At 46.0% G+C, this 21,325-nt stretch overlaps 1 long non-coding RNA gene across 1 annotated transcript in view; it reads right to left on the bottom strand.

Moving 5' to 3' along the window:
• Positions 1-18,431: 18,431 nt before the first annotated feature.
• The window catches only part of LOC109456678 (uncharacterized), a 127,204-nt gene continuing 124,310 nt past the window's right edge, over positions 18,432-21,325 (bottom strand). Inside the window, exon 7 of the long non-coding RNA XR_012491314.1 lies at positions 18,432-18,566. This is a non-coding gene — a long non-coding RNA (uncharacterized LOC109456678). The remainder of the gene's footprint in view (positions 18,567-21,325) is intronic.

Here is a 21,325-nt window from a genome sequence, read left to right as displayed (position 1 = left end):
CCTGATAAGATACTACAGTTCTATTATCTGCAGAAAGCAGCTTGCTATCACCCAGCCCTCGTGTCTCAGCAGATGCCTCTGGTGAGCTGGAAGGTATTCTAAGTCGCACGCGGCCTCAGCAGATCTGCTTGAAAGAAATGAGCCAGAATTTAACTTTTGTTCCATGAGGTCAACTCAGACCAACATCTCTTTGCCTACCTTCCATCCTAGCAACCACACCCCCTAGGAGGAAAACGCCTGGTTTCAAAGTTTTCCCTTCTACAGAAGAGGCCAGACACCCTCTGACACGGCTGTGAGATTCCCTGGCAGGAATGGGTTTACAAATGTAGCATCAGTCCTCAACAGCTCAAGAAGGTAACACCCGGGAGCAAAGAAGGAAACCACAACCAGGACACCCACCCAAGGGCAGGAGCCATTTCCCCCTGGAAACAGCAAACTCACTCAAACCAGAAGGCTCCAGGGGCAGCGGGTAGGAAAGCTGATTGATTCTCTGCTAAGCCTGGAAAATGAGGCAGCTGCCGCCCAGAGCGTTGGCTGCCCAGAAGCTGGGAAGGGGTCGGGACAGAACAGTGACATGTTGCTGTGTAGACTCTAGGAGGTGCCCTAACGCAGGGGGAGGAACTTAGGAGTCCACCGATCTTGGATTCAAATCTACCCTTCCTGCTCAACAGCCTTGTGCCTTTCAACACACGATTTTACCTCTCTCTGTACAGTTTTTCCTCAATTTGTAGACAGAGGGCATTACCACCTTTCCTGTGCAGTGCAGAGCTTAAGAAGGTAGGCCTGGCGCCAGGCTGCCAGGGTTGAACTTCTGGCTTACTGATGGGGTGCCTGAGGGCAAGTACCTTTATGCTCTTGTGTTGATGTTTTCATCTATAAAATGGGTACAGGAATAGGATATGTTTCCTATGACTATGGGAGGACTGTAAGTGATAAAGCAGGTAAAGCCTCAGGATAGTGCTCAGTCTACACTACGTACATAACAGACGTTACTTTTTGTTCTCCAATGTTCGGGGCTTGTCATAAGGCCCACATAGAAGAACATGTGAATACACCACTCAGTACCTAACACTTGGGGTTTGTGACCTTTTCTTAGAGAAAGACCCTGAGTCCACGCCCACCTCGGAAGTGGAGGGTCCCTCCTCCAAACCCCCACAGGGGTCCCTGAGACATCTTGACAAGGAATGTCCAGGCCAAGACTTTTCCTTGGATGCAGCGGTGGGAAGAAAATGCACTGCGAAGGGGTTGACCAGGGCCTGCCCCCCAGAGAGTCATAGGAACAGAAATAGGAAGCCCGGGCTGGTATTTACAGTAAGTCCTCAGCCCCTGACCACATTGTCTTGTCTGTGGTACACTTATTTTGAGGACAGGCACTGAAGTCATTGCTGCCCGAAAATGCTCAAGGTTGGCCAGTCTCTTCTCCGCTTTCCCAGGAGAGCCCTGGGGTGAGGGACTCAGACCCACAGGCCCAGAAGTGCCCTGAGTCTATCAGGCTGACCACAGGCCCAGCTCAGGCCCCTGCCCAAGGACAGACCAACGCTCCCTGCGAGGTTTCAAGAGGAGCCTCCAGCAGGAAGCTTGGAGGGGGAGGTGGCTGAGGGGCAGTCCCATTCCACCCACCCCTGCTTTGGGTCTCACTTTCCTTTTCTCCAAGACTGCCTCAGCCTGTCTTCCGGACTCTTGGGGCTCCTCTTTCTCCATTTCTTATAAGTCAATAGGAAAAGGGAAGTGGAGTCTTCAAAGCCTCTCCTGGTCTTGATGAGCAAACCCACGGCCCCAGGCCTGGGCTCCAGGCTGGGGAGGCCTCTGTCAGGGCGCCCCTAGGCTGAATGACAGGCCTATCCCTTTGGTTAGCAGGAGCCACCGAGCTTCTCCGGATCGGGCCTGAGGCTCTGTCTGTGACGAGGCTGTCCTTTGTGAGAGGTTGCCTGGCCAGAGCCTCCCCTTCTGCCCTGACATTCTACTGGGATGGGGCACTCCCTAAGCCACAAACCTGTGCTACCCCTCACCCCCAGACCAAAATATCCTGGGTTATAATGCCAGTTCTGCCCCATTCTCACAGTGCAGACTGAGTTCCCCAACTGCAAAATAGAGAGTTTGAACAGGGCACTGGCTTACACTGGTCTTGATCTTTAAAGAAAACCTTCCATGGAACCCCACTTTATACCACAGGGCTTTTCTAAAGGCAATTGAGGACCTATAGGCACATCTGCTTGCCGTCACCCCTATCCACCTTCCAAATAAACTCTAAGGAATCCATTAGACAGAGCTGCCATAGACAGTAGTGTGGGTTACGCACTGCACAACTTTAGGGGAGTCCTTCACATTGTAGACTAGGAGGACGGCTCCTCCTAGGGTTGTTCAAAATACATCCAAACATAGTGGCCTCAACCATACAGCATCACAAAGGCAGAATTTTAGAACCACTGGACTTAGATCATTAGCTTGAAAGCTTGGAAAGCTGATACTCCTCTGTCACGTCAGCATTCAGCCACTGCTTCACTAACTCTTACTCAAGTGTGAGCTCCTACAGGCGTAATCCACTAATTCCTTAGTGGTCTCTTTATAGGCACCAGACACAGAAGCCTTTTTTGAATGACCATGTTTAAGAGGCACAGTTGGAGGATTCTGGCCATTGTTGAAGGCAGGAAGAAGATGCAGAGGTCCTGGAGTCCCGCTTATACCTGACAATTTATTCCAAAACACAATTCCCTGCCTGTCCGTGACTACTACTTTCTTAGGGCCAAGAATTATACATCTTGGGCATTTTTACTTCCTCAGAAGACAATGTCGTTTTTACTAAGCCAAGGAGAGGAAGAAAGCAGATTTAATCTACCACCTACTTTTGGCCAGAAATTATGTTAGCAGTTTGACCAATATCATCTCATTTCGTTTTACTACCACTCTCTAGGTTTTTATCATCACCTTTTGACAACAAGTGTGAGGTTAAGGGCAAAAAGCATAATGCCCCCAATGATAAAATGATTGGGAAGCATACCCAAGATTGGAAGTCCTGTCTGTGCAAGCCCAAAGCCGGTCCTTGCTCTCCAGCTGATGGAATCCCACCTGTGTGCTGGGCCATCAGAATCGCCTGAGGATTGTATTGAGATGTGTGTTCCACTTGACCTCTGAAATTCTGATGGGGAGTCCCCAAAATTTCTATTTAACCCTCCAGAGGATTCTGATACAGAACCTGTTTGGGAGACTGTTTTGGAAGGTAAATTGGCATTTGGTAGTAGAACTAATGTCACACAGCCTACCTTCCACACCTTTGTTCATGCATTCTCCTCTGAGTAAGAGAATGCCTTCTGTCTTCCATCCTTGAAGGCCCAATTCTAATTCAACCTTCTCTAAGATTTCACGGACAGCTTATCCAGCATGTGACCTCACCTCTGTCTCCTACAATGAGCCCCTTGCGCCTCCCCAGGGCACTAACCATAACATGCCTCATGCAGGCTATCCACGTACTCTGCCTCTCTTAGCCTTGGAATGCCTCCTGGACAAAATGTGAGTCTTGCGTATTAGTCTCCATTCACTCCCACATCACAAAGGACACCAGACACCTGGACAGAACCCTAGATATGAACCAAAAAGCATTTACTGACTTGAGCGGCCCTGGATCGAGTGGTCAAGGTATTTCATTAGAAACCAGTTTATAGGCATATATGACCAACCCGTAAGACCTCTCAAAACCCTTGACTGTTTCCGGCTTCTTTGTCCTTTAGGACTAAATCCCTTGACCAGAAATAGTCTTTCTCTCCAACATACCCACCTGGTGAGTTTCTCGCTCCTTCAAGAATCATCTCCTTTGCAAAATCACTCCCACCCAAGGCAGCATTTATTTCACCTGCCTCTGTGCAACCTCAGCCAGGGTAGTACCTACTATAAGCATTGAATATTTTCCTGTATGCCTCTCCCACTGGACTACAATGTTCTTCATTTTGTATTCCTAAGGCATTACTGCTTGAACAGGCACATATTAGAGGCTGATACAGGTAGAATGAATGAGTAAATGAATAAATGAATGAATGAATGAACAAATGAATGACCCAAAGAATGGATGGGAAAGTAACTTGCTATCGGGTCTGGGTGACACTGCTTGCTCAGCAGATAGGCCAGTCTTTCTCCCTAGTCAGTGTTTGGGAGCATAATCAAAGAGCAGCCACCCACTCCCCAGACCTGGGATGCACAGACTTTCTTGGGTGTCATTTGATAGTTCTGGGTGGAAAAAGACTATCCCTCAAACCAGCTGCCTCTTGCCTCTCAGTTGTATGGGGTCCCCTTTGCCCTGCTGCTCAACACCTACTACAAGACCAGGGACCTGGCAGACAGTCTCATCCATCCTTCCTTCTCACCTTCTTTCTTCTTTCCCTTCCCCTTTGAGTGCCCCATCTCACAAGGGGTCACTGAGGATGCTTTTGTCTACTGGGGGCATTTCCTGAAGTGGATCCCAGAACGCAACAGTGACCCTCACAAAGCCACTCAGACAACAAAACAGGGGCCTGACATGGACCTCTTCCTCCTTGCCTCTCTGCCCAAGTTCCACAGCCACCAGAAAGTGACACAAACCCAAGGTCCTTGGGATTTCATCAGCACATCCAGATCCAAGTCACAAGGGTCAATATCGGTCCCCTTTTTTGCCCGTAATCAGGAACAAATGGGACAACTCTGAACTTGCTTTTGTAGGACTTTTTAAGAGACCTTTAACCACAGAATTTTTATTAGCTCTTTTTTTATTTTTTCCTGGTCATTTAACAAATGAGAAAAATCCCTACAAATTGAAACCAGATGTGTTTGTATGGACTATCAAAGCCACGATATTTTTATCGTGTTCATTTTTATTTACTCAATCTCCTTAGCTCCCTAGTCATGGGGTTCCAGTGTGTCCTCGTTATTTTGAAAGTCAGGAGATGTTGGTATGTGGTGTGAAATGCTTCTCCACCAGGCCCATAAGCTGAAAAGTTCTAGATGCTTCTTTGTTGGAGAAAGTAGGGGAAATGTGTAAAATTAAAATCTCTGCTCCATTGCCATGAACTAAATTGAATACACCACCCTGTCCATATAATTAAGCCCTGATATATGTCATAATTGTCAAACTGGCACAACTTTGCATCTCATTAAAGTAAATGGTGTGAGTAGAACACCGTATGACTTCTTCCTCCCATGTATAAACCAGGCCAGGTTTTTTTACAGAGTCTCCAAGCTTTCACATAGGCAGGCCATTCCAATGAGGCTGTGGGCTCATGGAGACCACGACAAGCATTCAGCATCATTGACATTGATGCAAGTTGGCACCACACCCACCGGCTTGGTGTTCAGACCCATAGAGACTCATCTATTCAGTTCCAACCCAGGCTGAGTAAAGAGAAAAAAAAATCAATATTCCTAAGTGGAAAAAGACCCAATAAGTTGCTGGGAAAAAAAGTTACTTCCATTTATATCTTTGCTCCTAAGTAGGCAGTCATTCGGGAGGTAGAATGACAAAGTGGCCTGAGCAAAGAGGAGGTGGTCAGAGCAGCTCCCCTCAGCACTGGCAACAGCTCCCGGGCTGTCTCTTGCAGTCCCAGAAACTCAATTAACCTCGCTGGGCCTCGCTCCTCTGTTCTTTGGTATTTATTTATTTGATTTTCTTAAGCTTGCTCTTTGTGCTTAAAAAAAAAATCACCTCAGGGCACAGGCAAAAGAGAGTAACAATTAATTAAAAGACATAAAACGGAGCTGAGATGGCCAACAGCCTTGAACTTGGAGACAGCCAGATAAGCCTTTTTAAAGGCTTATCCCCCTAACTTGCCAGAACTACAGGAGGAGGCCAAGAACACAGCAATGAAGAACTCACGAAATGGGGAGAGAGCCTGCAGCGTTCAGAGATCTTGGAAAGTGTTAGCAGCAGTGCCCGGCTGACCAGATGCTATGTGAAAACCCTCTCTCAAAACTGTGGGAAGTATTGCTCAGCTTCAGAGTTAATGTTGGAGCTACTGAGACTGCAGAAGAAGATAAGGATGAGAATCTATGCCTCTAAGCACTCCCCACATGAGTGACCCCTGCTCAGAACCAAGCCAGGACGCCTGCCAACGGTGCAAAAAAGACCACAGGGGCTTAAAATAAGGTTTCGGCAGAGAATTGGAACTGTCCAGCAAGGGAAAGGTGCAGTGGTGAGCTCCATCCTTGGAGGAGCTCCAGCAAAGATGGAGACCTACTCTGTGCCAGGAACCATGCCTCATACTTGCACAATAAGCTCCTGAAGAACCGAAACCCCAGGTCAGGAGGGACGTGAGATACAGCCCGGTCTAAGCCTTTTACATGGAAACACTTCTGCAAGATGGCCTCTGCAAACCTTCCGGAAGAAACTGCCCATGGATTCTGCCGCTCAACCACGTATCCTGAATATAGTTCCATATCAGTATCTTCACTCTCCTCAATGGCAACAATTACAGGCATCTATAAATGTATCATTTCTTAAGTGTGAAAAACTCCCAACTATACATTTTGAGGTTGCTTCCAGTGATCTGTTATCACAAACATGGATTCTATAAATAAGTAATGTACATGTGCCTTAGGAGGGTGTGTCCTTAGGTCACATTTCCAGGAGAATCACTGAGTCAAAGACGATGTGCTTCCTGAAGAATGATGTATACACTGCCTTCCTCAAGGGTTGGACCTTTACTAAACGTCCGCAGGGAACAGAATTGTCACATGGTGTTGCTGAGAGCACAACCAAAGTTGTGGTTCTTTGGCTATCTATGGTTCCTTCTCGTAGAAGCTTCTCCAGGTTACAAATTCATATGTCATGGGGCTGCACCCCCGGGAGAAGTGTGAACTCATTCCTGGAAGTATTTGAACACATCCTGACTATTTGAGCCCAAGAGAGCAAATTCCAAAGAGGGAATCTCTCTGGTCTGAGGTCTGCCTTCCACCATCCCATTTCCTTCTGGAGGATCTGCCTTTTCTTTCTGTGATTCTTATCAGAACATCATTCCCTTCCCGTCCTGAGTGTGCAAACCTAGATTCAACCGCTAGACAAACACAGCAGCCATACAGGATACACTGCCCCAGCAGCCGTACAAGATCAGTATGTACAGTGCTTTGTTCTTGGCATTTTTCTGTCTAGTCACTGCTGCCTTCTTAAAAAAAAAAAAGTATCATGTTTAATAAAAAGGGCTTTGTCCTGCTGGCAATGTTGATAAGTTGGGATATATAAATATTGACCAAAAAGTGGAATTGGAGCCAGGCACAGCCAAACAGTTCTGCACAATACCAGAGGAATCTGGAGATCCTAAGAGCAATTTATCAAAGAGCATATGAGGAATAGAGATGGAGAAGGGGAAATGGAATAAAAGAGCCATCAAGAAACTGGGAGGCTGGGGTTGGGTTGGTTGGGGGACGGCCAGTGAGCCTTCTCCAGAAATCCTAGGACCAAAGGACCTTGTGAAAAAGCAGGTTATCTAATGTTTACTTGGAAGCAGCTTGTGATGGTTTGATATAAGCCATTGCTAAGGTCTACCACTCTTTCAAAAGTTGCTGGGGGGGGGGGTCAGGGTGGCGGGAGAAACAGGTTATTGGTTCCTGGTTAGCAAGTCATTTCTTTATCTCTCTACAATCACACACTCTAACCTTACTTTGTTTTTCGTTCATAGAGTATTTCATTAACGGGCAGTGTGCATTTGTTTATTCTTTATTGTTTGTCTCCCCACTAGAATATAAGCCCTGTGATAATAGGAACATTGTCTACTTCCCTTTCTTCTTTGTTCCCATTGCCTAGAACTGTCCTAGCGTATACTAGGTACTCAATAAATATTTGTGGAATTGACTAAGTAAGCAAAGAATGACCATAGTACATGGAAAAGAAAACATGAAAGCATTTGGACGTTGTTTAAAACTCAGCAGACTAAAAATTTAAGTGTCCCAGTGTAGCTGAGAAAACATCATTTTTATAAGGAACAGAGTGAAATGAAAGTCTGAGGGCTCAAATTAAGAAAAAAAAAATATTGGTCTTGTTATCCTCATATTTCATAGACTAATAGCATTCACAGACTTCAGTACTTAGAAGGATTTTATGAATTTCACATCTTTTGGCATCATATGATTTCCTGCCATGAACAGGGAGGGTGTGAGCCCTGGTCCAAATAACCGTGGACATCCCTGAGTAACTGTGACCAAGATCTCATCACCAGGCCAAGCCTTGCGCTGGGAATCAGACATACATAGCTGAGGTCAGCAGTTGGCTCTTTTGTCCTCTGTTTTGTGCCAGCCCAGACAACTTAGGCCCCACCAGTGATAATACAAACTGTGCTCACGCTTTTTCTTCAACTACAGAAGAGTAGAACACATCATCGTCCGTAGGGAGAAGGAATAGAGCACTGCGTTTACTCCAAGGGTTGTCTGCATTTCCACGATCAAACTATGGCTTTTCTACTGACCCTTTCACCATTGTCCCTTGCATATTCAGAACAAGCATCACTGCAAAATAATAAGATGCCATTAGCCAGATATTAGCTCCACACACAGAAGGGCAGGGAGGATAAAGGCAGCCTTCGGAAAGCAGCTATGGCCAGAGTCACATGCAGGTAACCAAAGCGAAGAGAGGTCAGAGTAGCAAAGTCTCGGGCCCAAATAATCCAGGGCCAGATAAAGAGAAGCAAGGAGCTTAACAACTATTTAATGGCACAGGACAGGGTAGATGAGTTATCCCAACTACTCAGAATATCCGTCTAGACAGCCTCAACTTATTTGAGAGTTGTTCTCTCCTAGGCTTCACGGAGACCCCGGAGATAAGTAGTACCAGTGGAAAACATCCCAGACACCCATCCCGATGTATAAGTGTTCTCCTTAGAGGAAGGGTAATAAAATCATTGAATCCCTCTACAGTCCTGCCAGTGTAACATCCTGGCATTATTTTTCAGAGAGAATTTGACACCTGTCTGCTCAAATAAATTAACACTCTCATTTTGACCATCTATTTTGGCACAAATAAACAGGTTGCCATGCCAATTTGTGAGTTGACCTACAAGATCTCGTCTGAAAAAAATAAAATTTAAAATAAGGTATGCAAAGTACTTCGTTAGATTTTAACACCAAAATGAAAGTGGTTCCCTTTTCTTGCCTTTCACCTAAACCCATTTGTTCTGTTGTGCTCTATATAACACCCATGTGAGAGCACTTGTAGGAGGAAGAAAGGAAAATGGGCAGGGGAGCCTGTGGGAGATGCTACAATTTATCCAGGGAAGAGAATGACACCTCATTTTCTATATTAAAAAGTACAGGAAATAAATCAATCGACCATTCATTTAACGATTCTCTCTGAACATCCAACATCCAGTAACATAACATAACATATGTCTTTCTGCACTACTTTTTTTTTTTTTTTTTTTTTTTTTTTTTTTTTTTAATGAATACAGTCAAAATTAACCAATAGCCAGTTTGGGGGGGGAAGAAAAAAAAAACAGTTGGGAGTGGCTAGTTTGACCACTTTCTCCTAATTTTTCTAACTCTTTTTTATTTTCTACTTTTTGTTTTAAGGTTAACCTGTACACAGTAAAATCTTAACCATACAACTCAATGAATTTTTACCTAGGCAGAAACTTCATGTAACACCCACCCAAGTCAAGATAGAAGACATATTTCCGTAGCCTCAGAAAGTTTTCTCATGGTCCTCCCCAGGCCATATCTACCTCTTAGCCCAGAGGCAAACAGGGTGTGCCTTCTTTCACCTTCATGTAATTTTTCTCATTCTTAAAATTCATGTCCCTGGAATCATGCATTAGGTTCTCTTTTGGGTCTGTCTTCTGTAGTTCATGGTGACCTTTTGGAGAAGCATCTGTGTGGTTGCATCTACCATTAGTTTATTATTTTTAATTCAGTGTGGTAGTCTATTATATGAACATACCACCAGTTGTTTATCTAGTTTTCTACTGCTGAGCATTGGGATTGTGTCCAGTTCTTGACTGCCATGAAAGAGCTGCCAGGACCACTCTTGGACGAGTCTTTCTGTGGACACAGGTACTCATTTCTCTCGGGAATGATGGTGCTGGGTCAGATGGGAGGCAGACGGTTAATTTTATTAGCAACTGCTAAGTAGTTTTCCAAGGTGGTTATCCAATGCTCCTACTTGCTTTAAAAATGACCACGTTTTTAACTAAAAACAACTTGCACCCAAGGGTCCTGATCCCTCCCCTCCCCCAAATAGTTTGATCAGGAACATACAGACGTCGACAGGTACCGTGAGAGGTTGCAGGCTATGGAATCAGATACACCTCAAAACCCTATCCCCTCTCTTACTAGTTTACAGCCTTTGAGTAAGATAATTAATTTTAATGGCATCAAGTCTGAGTAGTTCTTTGGAAAACAATTACATGATATTGACGTATTGTATAGGTTTGTTGGGATGATAAAGTGAGGTAATACAGGTGGAACTAGCTGTACAGATTCAGACACACGGCAAGCGCTGCATAAAAGCTAAACCCCTCTCTCCCCACATTCTTTGACAAGCACCTTCCCCTTTCTACTTGATTTTGGAGTCCTCCAGAATTCTCTCTCTCTCTCTCTCTCTCTCTCTCTCTCTCTCTCTCTCCCTGTACCCTCTCTTCTGAGCTCCAGGAATAAAGGAGGAAGGAGGTACAGAAGAGAAAGACCCTGCAGGATGGGGGTCAGGGGGCCAGATACGGTTCAGAATCTGTCTCCCGTAGCAGAAGGGAAGGGCTCTATTGACAGTAGGACCCAGATGGAACCAATTTGTTCAGAGGCATCTTATTCCTGAGTGTGATATTTGTCCACATCATAAAACCACAGGCTACAATGTGTCTGACATTATACCAAGTGATATAACCCCTCCTAATGATATTATAATAAATCCCAAATGAGGCAGCCATCACTGGGCAGCCTTTTCAAAGTGTTCCTGAAATAGCTTTTACAGAACAAGGGATCTGTGTGCCAAATGCAGACGCTCACATGAGGCCAGTGGAGTAAGCTCAGGCAGACACAGGAACACAACTCTGGCTGAGTTCTTGGCTGGGGACTTTTTCTTTTTATATTAATCTATTGGCTTTTATGAAAAATCAAAATACTTCTTTACTTCTTTTTGTGTATGAAGGACGAAATTGAACATTTTCTAAGTGCAATAAAATGTCCCCCAGGGTGCTTTTTCGTTATTATTCTTTAAATCAGCGGTTTCTGTGCCTCTTCATTAGTAAAAGTCAGTGACCTTTCATCTTGGCTTCACCTCCCCCCCCCCCCCTGCTCAAAGAACGCTGACCACATTTCCTGCCATCCTGGTGGTGGAGGCTTGTTTTGCTCTGTTTTCCTGCTCATACACATAGGTATGTTTCTGAGATTCCATGTGATCGGCTTCCACAAGCCTGAGGAGCTTGCTGACTCAGGAACCATTGAATTTCTTCTGGGACAAATGTGCAGCCCTTTCTGCCCTTAAATGCAAGAACCACAGGAAATCATGTGTCTCCACTAATGGGGTTGGAAGCACCATCCTGCTGGATTGTGGTCTTGGAATTGCTAGGACCTGGAGCAAGAAGGAATATCTATTCCACCTCTCTCTCACCATCCACAGCACCCCCACCTCCGCCACAACCAGCATCACCATTTCCATGACCAAATTCACGGTGCCTGTGCTACGCTCCCTCATCCTTTCCCTGCCCATCTTCCCCACAATCACCATCCTTCTGGCCATCCCTACCGCACTGGGTCATCTGGTGTCTGGATCTTCCCATCACACCTCTTTCCTCTCCCTTTCCCATTCCATGTGGTTCTATCACTGATCCAAAATCTGGGCCCAACACTCAAGGGTATTTGTTTTACAGTTACTGAGAAAGATGGCTGTTCTTTATTTTCTCTCCCTGAGATAGCAAAGATGGATGAAGTAAACATTAAACTGCTAGGGATCCTTTACTGCCACCTGGTAAGTTAAATATCATTTTTTCATATTGCAATTATAACATATTAGAAAATTAAATGAAAATCGATCAGTGTTACAACTATGAAATATGTATACTATCTCCTATACCTGTTTTAAAACATAAAATGTCTTAGTAACCACCTATCAATAAATGTAAAGGACATGCATTCACACACTTTCTACCAGACATGGAAGAAAGCAATAGAACAAAAGAGTCATGGGGATGTAAAGTACAACATAGTGAATATAGTCAATAGTGTTTCAACAGCTATGTATAATGCCAGGTGGGTACTAGACTAGTCGGGGGAATCACTGCATAAGTGATATAATATATAAATGTCTAATCACTATGCTATGCACCTGAAACAAACATAAAATAATACTGGATTATTTTATTCAGTCAACTGCAACTGAAAAAAAAAAAAAAAACGAATAGAAAAACACCATTTTACTACATGGTAATATGAATTGCCTTTCCATTACTTTTGTCCCATTACATTATGTGACTCGAACTGTGAGAGCTGTGGGGTCAGGACCACAGCCCCAGTGGGTCCAAGGGCACAGCATTAAGCCAGAGATTCTTCTCAAGCCTTTGGCTTTAACGCTGTTTTCCCCATTGGGTTTTGGACTTACCTGGGGCATGTCACTCCTTTCTTCTTTGCTGTTTCTCCCTTTTAGAATGGGAGTGTCTAGCCTACGAGGTCTGACAAATAAGTTCACAAACTTGTTGCAATGGTGCTGCTAACCTTTTTGATGTCAGAGGGATTATTCATTACGAATTTGTACCAACTGGACAAATAGTTAACCCAGTTTACTATTTGGAAGTGCTGAAAAGGCTGCATGAAAAGGTTAGACAACCTGAACTTTTCGCCAACAATTCATGGCTCTTGCATCACGACAATGCACCAGCTCACACAGCACTGTCTGTGAGGGAGTTTTTAGCCAGTAAACAAATAACTGTATTGGAACATCCTCCCTACTCACCTGATCTGGCCCCCAATGACTTCTTTCTTTACCCGAAGATACAGGAAATATTGAAAGGAAGATATTTTGATGACATTCAGGACATCAAGGGTAATGCGACGACAGCTCTGATGGCCATTCCAGAAAAAGAGTTCCAACATTGCTTTGAACAGTGGACTAGGCACTGGCATCGGTGCATAGCTTCCCAAGGGGAGTACTTTGCAGGTGACTGTAGTGATATTCATCAATGAGGTATGGAGCACTTTTTCTAGGATGAGTTCGCGGACTTAAGTGTCAGACCTCGTATGCCTGTCACACTAATTGTATTTTGGAAACACATAACTTGTTTGGGTTCACAGGTTCACAGCTAGAGAGTAATTTGCCTCAGGAAGAATAGTACCTCGAGTCTCACCCTTATCTTATTTAGATGCTATTTAGATGAGACTTTACAATTTTAGACTTCAGAGCTGATGCTGGAAGGAGTTAAGACTTTGGGGACTGTTGGGATGTAATGAATGTATCTGGCATATGGGAAGGACTTCTGGAGGAGGCGTGGAATGCGACAGATGGAATGTTTGCGTCCTCCAAACTTCATGTGTTGAAACCTAATCTGCAATGGTATTTGGAGGTGGAGCTTTTGAGGGGTGATTAAGTCATGAGGTCAGAGCCCTCATGCATGGGATGAGTGTCTTTATAAAAGAGACCCCAGAGAGCTCCCTCTGGACCCTTCTGCCACACAAGGACATTGAGAAGGTGCACGTCGCATCGGTGAACAAGAAAACACGTTCTCACCAGAAGCTGACTCTGCTGGCCCCTTGACCTTGGGCTTCCCAGCCTCCAGAACTGTGCGAAATAAATGTCTGTTGTTTATAAGCCCCCCAGTCTATGGTATTTTCTTATAGCAGCCCAAACAGACTAAGACACAGACATGTTCCACTTACCATCACTGCGTATTAACAATTCAATTTCTCTTTTGTATTCAGGGTCAGTCACCCCAGCCAGCACTGTAACTCCTTCCTTATGGGTTCACTGGCATGAGGAGTCCTTAGAGGCCAGGAGGCACCTCCACTTCCATCTAATTGACCCATGACTCTACGCCCTTGATACAGTGAGAGCACTTCTCCCTGGGGTTCTAAATCTTCTAGACCAGGGAGCTTAAAATCACAGGAACAGGATGGAAAACTTTTGCTCTTGGATCACCGGGATAGAAGTAAGAAGAGCTCTTTCCCCCACCTGGCTATGGAGAAAGCCAGCGCCCTATGTTCGTCACTGGTGTAGTTCAGTTACTGTGTCCTGGATGACATTACTCCAGCCCCACAAATTGCTGCCACACAGCCAGTGCCATAAAGAGCCTTCAAAAGGCTTATTCCAGAATTCTATCCAGCCGACTGCTTGAGGGTGTTGGGATACCTTGCAAGGCCAGTGAATTTCACGGGCATGAGTGCATTGGTGATCTTCATTTGCTGTCAGATGAGTTCCTTGGTTGCAGGAGATGGTGTCTGGAACACCGTGATGGTGAATAAGGCCCTCGGTGAATCCATGGTTTGGGCAGGAGCAATGTACTAAGGGAAGTCAAATCCATATCCAGAGTAAGTGTCCATTCTAATGAGAACAAAGCATTGCCTCTTCGATCATAGAAACAATTCAGTATAATCACCCTGCCACCAGGCTGGTCCCCTGGGGAATGCTGCCATATTAGGGGCTCAGAGTTAACTGTTCCTATTGGCAGGTAGACCAGTTGCTTCAGCCAGATCAGCTTTGCTGAATCCATGTCACTGAATCCGTGTAAAACTCTCATCCCTGCCACGGTGGCCATTGGGTTGAGAGATACAGATCTGCCGGTGGTGGAGGAGGTGCCAAGAGACTCCTGAGTTACATTTCATTGTGCTGTGAACATAAGAACAAAGCAAGACATAGGAGGGAAAGCTAGTAGGAATTGGGGAGACACAGGGTTTTAGAGAACCAGCTGGAGTGCCCAGAGCTTATGGTTGTGCATGGGTGGGTCGGAAGTGTCAGGATAATGTTAATATGTTCCTTGTGGAATGTTCTGGAAGCATCTTGGATGACCACAAAATCTGTAAGCAATTGGCTGAGTGCATCTGCTCAGACACCCCTCTCAGCAGGCATTCCCCAGAGGTGAGAACTTATTTGGTCCCACTTACTGGTGGCATGATTTGGGGGACCCACAGAGAGAAATGAAAGCATCAGAGCTGATGGGGCTCTCCTGTGGCCCACGCCCTTCTCTTTTCTGCAGCCTTCAGAGACTATTGATGGCTCCTTCATAATGGACCTCCCAGAATACCAAATCAAAATAAGAATGCCAGCTTTGTACCTCCCTCTCTTCCACGTCAGCCAAGCTTTTAACTTTAAAAGCTTCAGAGAAAAGCCTTCTCTTTTGTTTTACATTTCACCCCTCCAGTCCTGACAGGGTGCCTAATTAGTATTACTTGATGGCACAGAATAGGGCAATGCTGAGAAAAGACCCTCCCTCCCATCCCTGCCCCCAGCCCCCACCTGCCCTGTTTCTGCCTTCTCTCCATTTCATGAAATCTCATCACAGGGGGATATGTACTGCAGCCTTGGGACTCTTACACACATATCAAACTGGCCCCCTGGAAGCTTAGTACCCTCCAACCCCTTAACATCGGTGACCAGTAGTTAGGGTTTGGACAATACGATGCGGAAGAAACAGGTTCTCCTGGATGTCCAAGAGCTGTATTCGTAATCCGGGCTCTGCCACTTACTGGCTGTGAAACCTTGACGTCTCTGCTTCCCAGTCTATTGAAATGGAGAGCAGAGCAGCCCATCAGAAGAGCACTGCAAGGGGTAAAGATTTATCAACTTGTAAGTAACAGGGTTATTTTTCAAGGAGGGGCAGATAACAGTGCATCAAAGTCATAGCAAAGCCAGGAGAGGCGATGGCTGCTTCAGTGGCCATGGGAGGTGACAGAGAGCTGGCCTCAGCCAGCCTCTCTGGAGGGTCAACTCCAAAGTTCTTAGAGCTTGAAGTCCCATCAAGCCTCCGGGTACCAATAAATAAATAAATAAATAAATAAATAAATAAATAAATAAAAAGAAATGTTTGTTCTTGAAATTGCTCCTTACCTTTTCAAAGTTATAGTTTTCAAGGTGTTTTCATTTTATGAAAGAGGGAAAGATGGTTTAGACCGTGAGACTCCAGGCATGATCACAAAAGACCTTCACTCTCAAAACCACCCACATCACCCAGAATGAACTGGGGCATCGTTTAAATGCAGATTCCCAGGCCCTGGCCTTGATCATCACTTAATTTCTCTGAGCCTCAGCTTCCATGTCTGAAAAACAGGCTGAGTGGTCGCCCTTGGCTAAACCTCGGTAAAAGAGTTCAGGTGGAAGAAATGAACAAATGAAAAGATGAATGGTTTGCAAGGGGAGGAGTATAATTTGTAGCTGGGTAAGATGACCCCGAATGTCTCATGCACATTAGGCCTCTGTTATCTTAGATCCCTGAGGATCCACATCTTGGGCCTCAAACAACCAGCAGAGTGGTCCCCACTCCTGTCCACGATGCATCCCAGCCAAACATGCTGGAAGTGGACCCCTTGGCTGGGCACTCAGCCAAGACTGGAGCTGTTAGGAAATACGAATGTGTGTTTTTATTGAGGAAAATAAAAATGTGCATGCGACGTTGCACAGAGGCGATTTATGAGGTTTTATGGAAGTGTCACCAAAAGGCCCACTCAGTCATTGCCAATGTCAGTTCTGCAAACACCTGGGAGTTCAGGCAATAAAGCTCCCTAATGGAGTCGGTGGCTTAGACATGCTGGTGGAGGGGAGTGTGAGCTCGGCGGTGTAGGTGCCTGCTCCTGTGGGGTGTGTGGAAGTGTGCAGGTTGGTGTGCACACACCAGTGGGGATGCAGACGAGTGTGCATGTATGTGTGAGCGCCGCGAGAGTGTGTGGCACAGATCACCCCAGGGGGCTAACTGGGACGGAACGCTGAGCCGTGACACAGAAGTGCACTCATTACCCACACTCTCTTCAAAGGACAGCAGACTCCTGGCTGCTCCCAGGAAGGCTTAGTCATCACCTATTGCTGAGACCAGAGGCCTTGGGGATGTCAAGAAAAGCAAATTCTCAGGGGAAAACACCTCTGAGCTGAGCGTTCAAGAATGAATTGAGACTGGCCAATGGGAGGAAGTGTGGGATCCTGATTTCCCACCTTCGCCAGGGGCCCTACACCCCCTCTGATGCTACAGCCTCTTTGTCCCCAGTCTCTGACGTTTCTGTGACTCTGTGAAGCAGCCTCGTGGCTGTTGCTCGTCTGGGAGCATTGCCCCATGCTCTCTGTCATCTAGCCAGCCCTCGTGCCCAGCCCAGGAGAGCCCAGATGGGTTCACTGTTTTCTGAGGTTTATCTTCTATGAGAGAAGGTTCAAAGAAGTACACAGAAGGTCTGCTATGAAAGAGGAAGTGAAGAAGGGCAGGAGAAGAAAAAGGGGAGGAAGAAAGACTTCCAGGGCAAGTTCCTGAACCACCCAGAATCCATCTCCATAAAAATGGCTTTAGATGCCAAAGCAAGCAGAGTCTAACAATGCAGGAAGGAGGGCTGCTCGCCTGTCTCCCTCTCATTCCTCCGCAGCAATGAAGGAATCTTAAGTTTTGCAAGATCCCTTTGGTTACCTGGGGTGTGCCATCATCACATGCGTCTTCTCGCATGTGAGGAAAGTCATTTCTCTGAAAGACAGGGAGGAGCTCTGGGTAAGTGTGGCTTGTGAAATGACACCGGCCCCTTCTGTTTATTATCCCTGGTGAGTCAGGATGGTTGGCCCAGCTTGGAGTCTGAGGTTAGGAACCAGGAGTCAATGAATACCAACCATGTGCTACATCCTCAGATGGGCACATCCACGTACCCCATCTAGACCTCTTCCAAACTCTAACAGGGAAAATTAGCATAACCCTGACATGGGCTAAGACTTGGAGAATCCAAGAGGCTGTGACATTTGCTTAAAGATCTAAAGATGGTGAAGGGCAGCGCTATCTTCCATTTGGAACCAGAGGCTTTTTCCTCCTGTTCCCCCAGCCCCGATTGCTTCCCTCTCTCAAAGCCTTTAACACAGGGCACCTGCCTCATCCTTTATTCTTGTCTCCCCTCCTTCTTCCAACATGACTGCACGCTTCTGCAGGTCAGGGACCGAGTCTGTACTCCCCATCCCCCAAAACCAGCCCAGGCGGAAATGGAGGAGGAGGCGCTCATGGAAAGGCTTAGAGAGGAAGAAGGGAAGATGGAAATAGCCGGTCAGCTCCCTTTCTAAGCAACGTCACCACTTCTGACTTCAGGAGGTTAACATTCCCTGAGGATGGGGAGGAAAATGTGAAGGGCAACATCTCTGCAACCTGGGCCATTTAGATTCACACACACACACACACACACACACACACACACACACACAATCTGCCCACACGTCTGCCCCCTGGCATCTCCTAGTGGGCAGGGAATATGACCGCCAAAGGGATCAATTTCAGGCCCTGGGCCCCCAACCTCAGCCAGAGCAAGCCCCTGCCCTGGTAAAATGTCCTTGTCACCTTCATTTTCAGTCTTGGTTAGTCATCTGCAGAATTGTGCCACGGAGCTGACGCTCAGAGTTTGTGAAGGGCGTGGCTGGGAACCAGGACTGAATCTAGTTCCATTGCAGAGGGTCCAGGCTGCAGTCACTAGAACAGCTGGGGAAAAAAATCTAGTGAGTGGGTCGCAATTGGTGATGTTACTGATCTCTGCAATCTGTAGATTTGTAAGCAACTGCTTGGCTTTCCAAACTGAAAATTATCAGTGGAAGATCTTGGCTGTGAGCACATCTGATGTAAAGTTGTCATCTCGGTGAACTGCCGTGTGCTGGATCAGTGCTTCCAGAGGAACAACCTGGGGGTCTTGTTAAAATGCAGGTTCTGACTCAGCAGGTCTGAGGTGAGACCTGAGATGCTGCATTTCTGAGCAACTCCTAGGTGATGCTGCTGGCCCATGGAACACACTAGAATAGCAAGGGTTCCCAAGCTCAAGATGGCTGGTGCTGGCTAAATCTAATATCCCACCCCCTTCCATGCTTCAACACTCAGAAGGGGCCCCAGTGTCTGCGAGGGAAGGCCCAAGCCCTCGTGCTGCAAATTTCCTTCCCAGCCAGGACCCCTCCACCCCAACTATGCTCCTGAAACACTCAATGGCCGGCTGAACCCCAAGCTTCCCAAGTCCTGTACCACCCATCTGTCCTTACAGCTGCTGGTCCCCTGCCTAAAATGCCCGCTGCTTCTTTGGAACTTTAGAAACTCCTACTCATCATTCCTGCCTCTACCGCTCGCACCTGTGCTGCCTCTGCTACTTGCTCCTTGAATGGATCTAAGCAAGTTACTTCACCTCTCTAAATCTCAGTTTTCTCACCTGTAAAATGGGCATAGTAATAAAGCCCACCTCGCCAGGATTTTTCTAAATATTAAATGAGATGATACATGGCAATGCTTGATACATGTCAAGATGACTGAAACATACTAGGTAATCAAAAAATAACCCATCCATCTTGAAAGTCACTTCCTCTGTGAGCACTTCCTGGATTTTTTCCTTTATGTGTTTTTTGGTGCTCGCACAATACTTGGTGTCTTACTTCTCTGATGGCCCTGATGACCCGGCCTTTCCACATGAAGGTCAGGACCATGTTTTATCCATTTCTGCTTTTCCAGGATCTAGCACAGAACCAAGCTGGAATGAACCCTCACTCAGCAATGGAGGGGGAGGGGGGTCGGGGGCAGGGCAGCCACAGCCAGGAGCACCCAGGAGAACTCTGTGGCTCACTTCACAGGAGCAGTCCAGTTAGCTGGAAGACTCAGGGAAGCAGAAGTTCGATTTAAATGAGTTTTCCAGATAACTGAAAAATTTCATATACAGGCAAAACACAACTCTTTATTTTTAAACAGTTTATTAAGATTTTCCTAAATGTGTTCCACACTGAAACAGAATACAGTGGTCCTAGTGTAACCTTCCCAGGATCACTTGGGGACATCCAGAAGACATGAATCTTTGCCCCCAGGGAGAGGGTGACTATATACATGGTTTGGGACAGTTCCGTTTTATCCTCTCCCTGGTATTATCATCCATGGCACCCTCTTTCCTTCTCTTAGTGTCTCCTAGTTTGGACAAGAAATGACCAGGTGACCTGAACCAGGGAGAGGTTATGCTGGATCAAAGTGAGGGTCCAAGGGACCCCTCAGATGAATATGAATATTTGCTCTGAGGTTTTAAAAATATGACCTAAAAATTCTTTGACATTCCTCACATTGAGAGATGGGATGTCTGTCCCTTTCATTAAATCTAGGCAGCTTTATGACACCTGGACCAATAGTCCATAGCAGAAGTGGCCCTGTGCAATTTCCAGGCCCAGGCCCTAAGAAATTGTCAAATTCCACCCCCGCCTCTTAGGATGCTCTCTCTTGGAACCACGGGCCGGAACCAACTTGCCAGCCAGGCACATGAGTGGTCTTGGAAGTCAGTCCTTAGCCCCACTTGAGCCACCCAGCTGATGCTGCTCTCCCTTGGGAATCCTGCTCAAACTGCAGATGTGGGAGCAAACTAAAGGACTATTGTTTTCAGTTACCCATTTGGAAGGTATCTTTATTTACCAATGGATAGTCAGAGCGGTTGCCCCAAATGAAAATGGTGCTGGAGCACTCAGATTTGGGAATTCTGGAACCTGCTGGAAACCAGCCTTCTCCTCAAGAGAGGAGACTTCCAGGAGAGCCCACGAGGAAAGATCAAAAGTTTCAAAGATAGAATCTTTGTGTTCTGGTCTCTACAAAACCTCAAGAAAACTACTTGTCCCCTCTGAGCCTCAGTTTCATTATCTGTCAAATGGAGATTATGAGACTTGTGTTATCATGTTGCAATAATGACTATAAAGCAGGGATTGGCAAACCGTATTTGTAAGGGGCCAGACACTGAATATTTGATGCTCTGAGAACTATACGGTTTCTGTCACAACGACTTAATTCTGTCACAGCAGCAAGGATGCCAGCACCAGGTGCAAGAACAAGTTGGCATGGCTGTGTGCCAATAAAACCTCATTTCCCGAAACAGAATTTGGCCTGTGGGCCATAGACGGCAGACCCTTGCTATGAAAGATTGGGAAAGTTCCTGACATTAATGCTAGCTACCGTTAGCATAAGTATTATTCTAATTATTATGGCTATAAATGCAACTTTCTTCAGGTAGAAAAGTTTGCTGGGAATTTCAATCGCCTGTAACCACAGGGTTCACCAAAAAGTGTTCACCCCAAGATAATTAGCAGCAGTATCAGTGACAAGATGAGTCACTCAGAGGGGGTGACCTGGAAGAGTTTCCCAAATTGCTCTGTCATCTTCCTTCTGAGCATCTTACCTCTTGAAACAAGGTAGTTCATCTGTATAATGAACATGGGCAGCACAACCCCTCTGGGGAAATT

The sequence above is a fragment of the Rhinolophus sinicus genome, linkage group LG13, assembly GCF_036562045.2.
Source record: "Rhinolophus sinicus isolate RSC01 linkage group LG13, ASM3656204v1, whole genome shotgun sequence".
Classification (NCBI taxonomy): Eukaryota; Metazoa; Chordata; class Mammalia; order Chiroptera; family Rhinolophidae; genus Rhinolophus; species Rhinolophus sinicus.
Note: the sequence above shows the minus strand (reverse complement) of the source record. Positions and strands in the feature narration are given on the sequence as shown.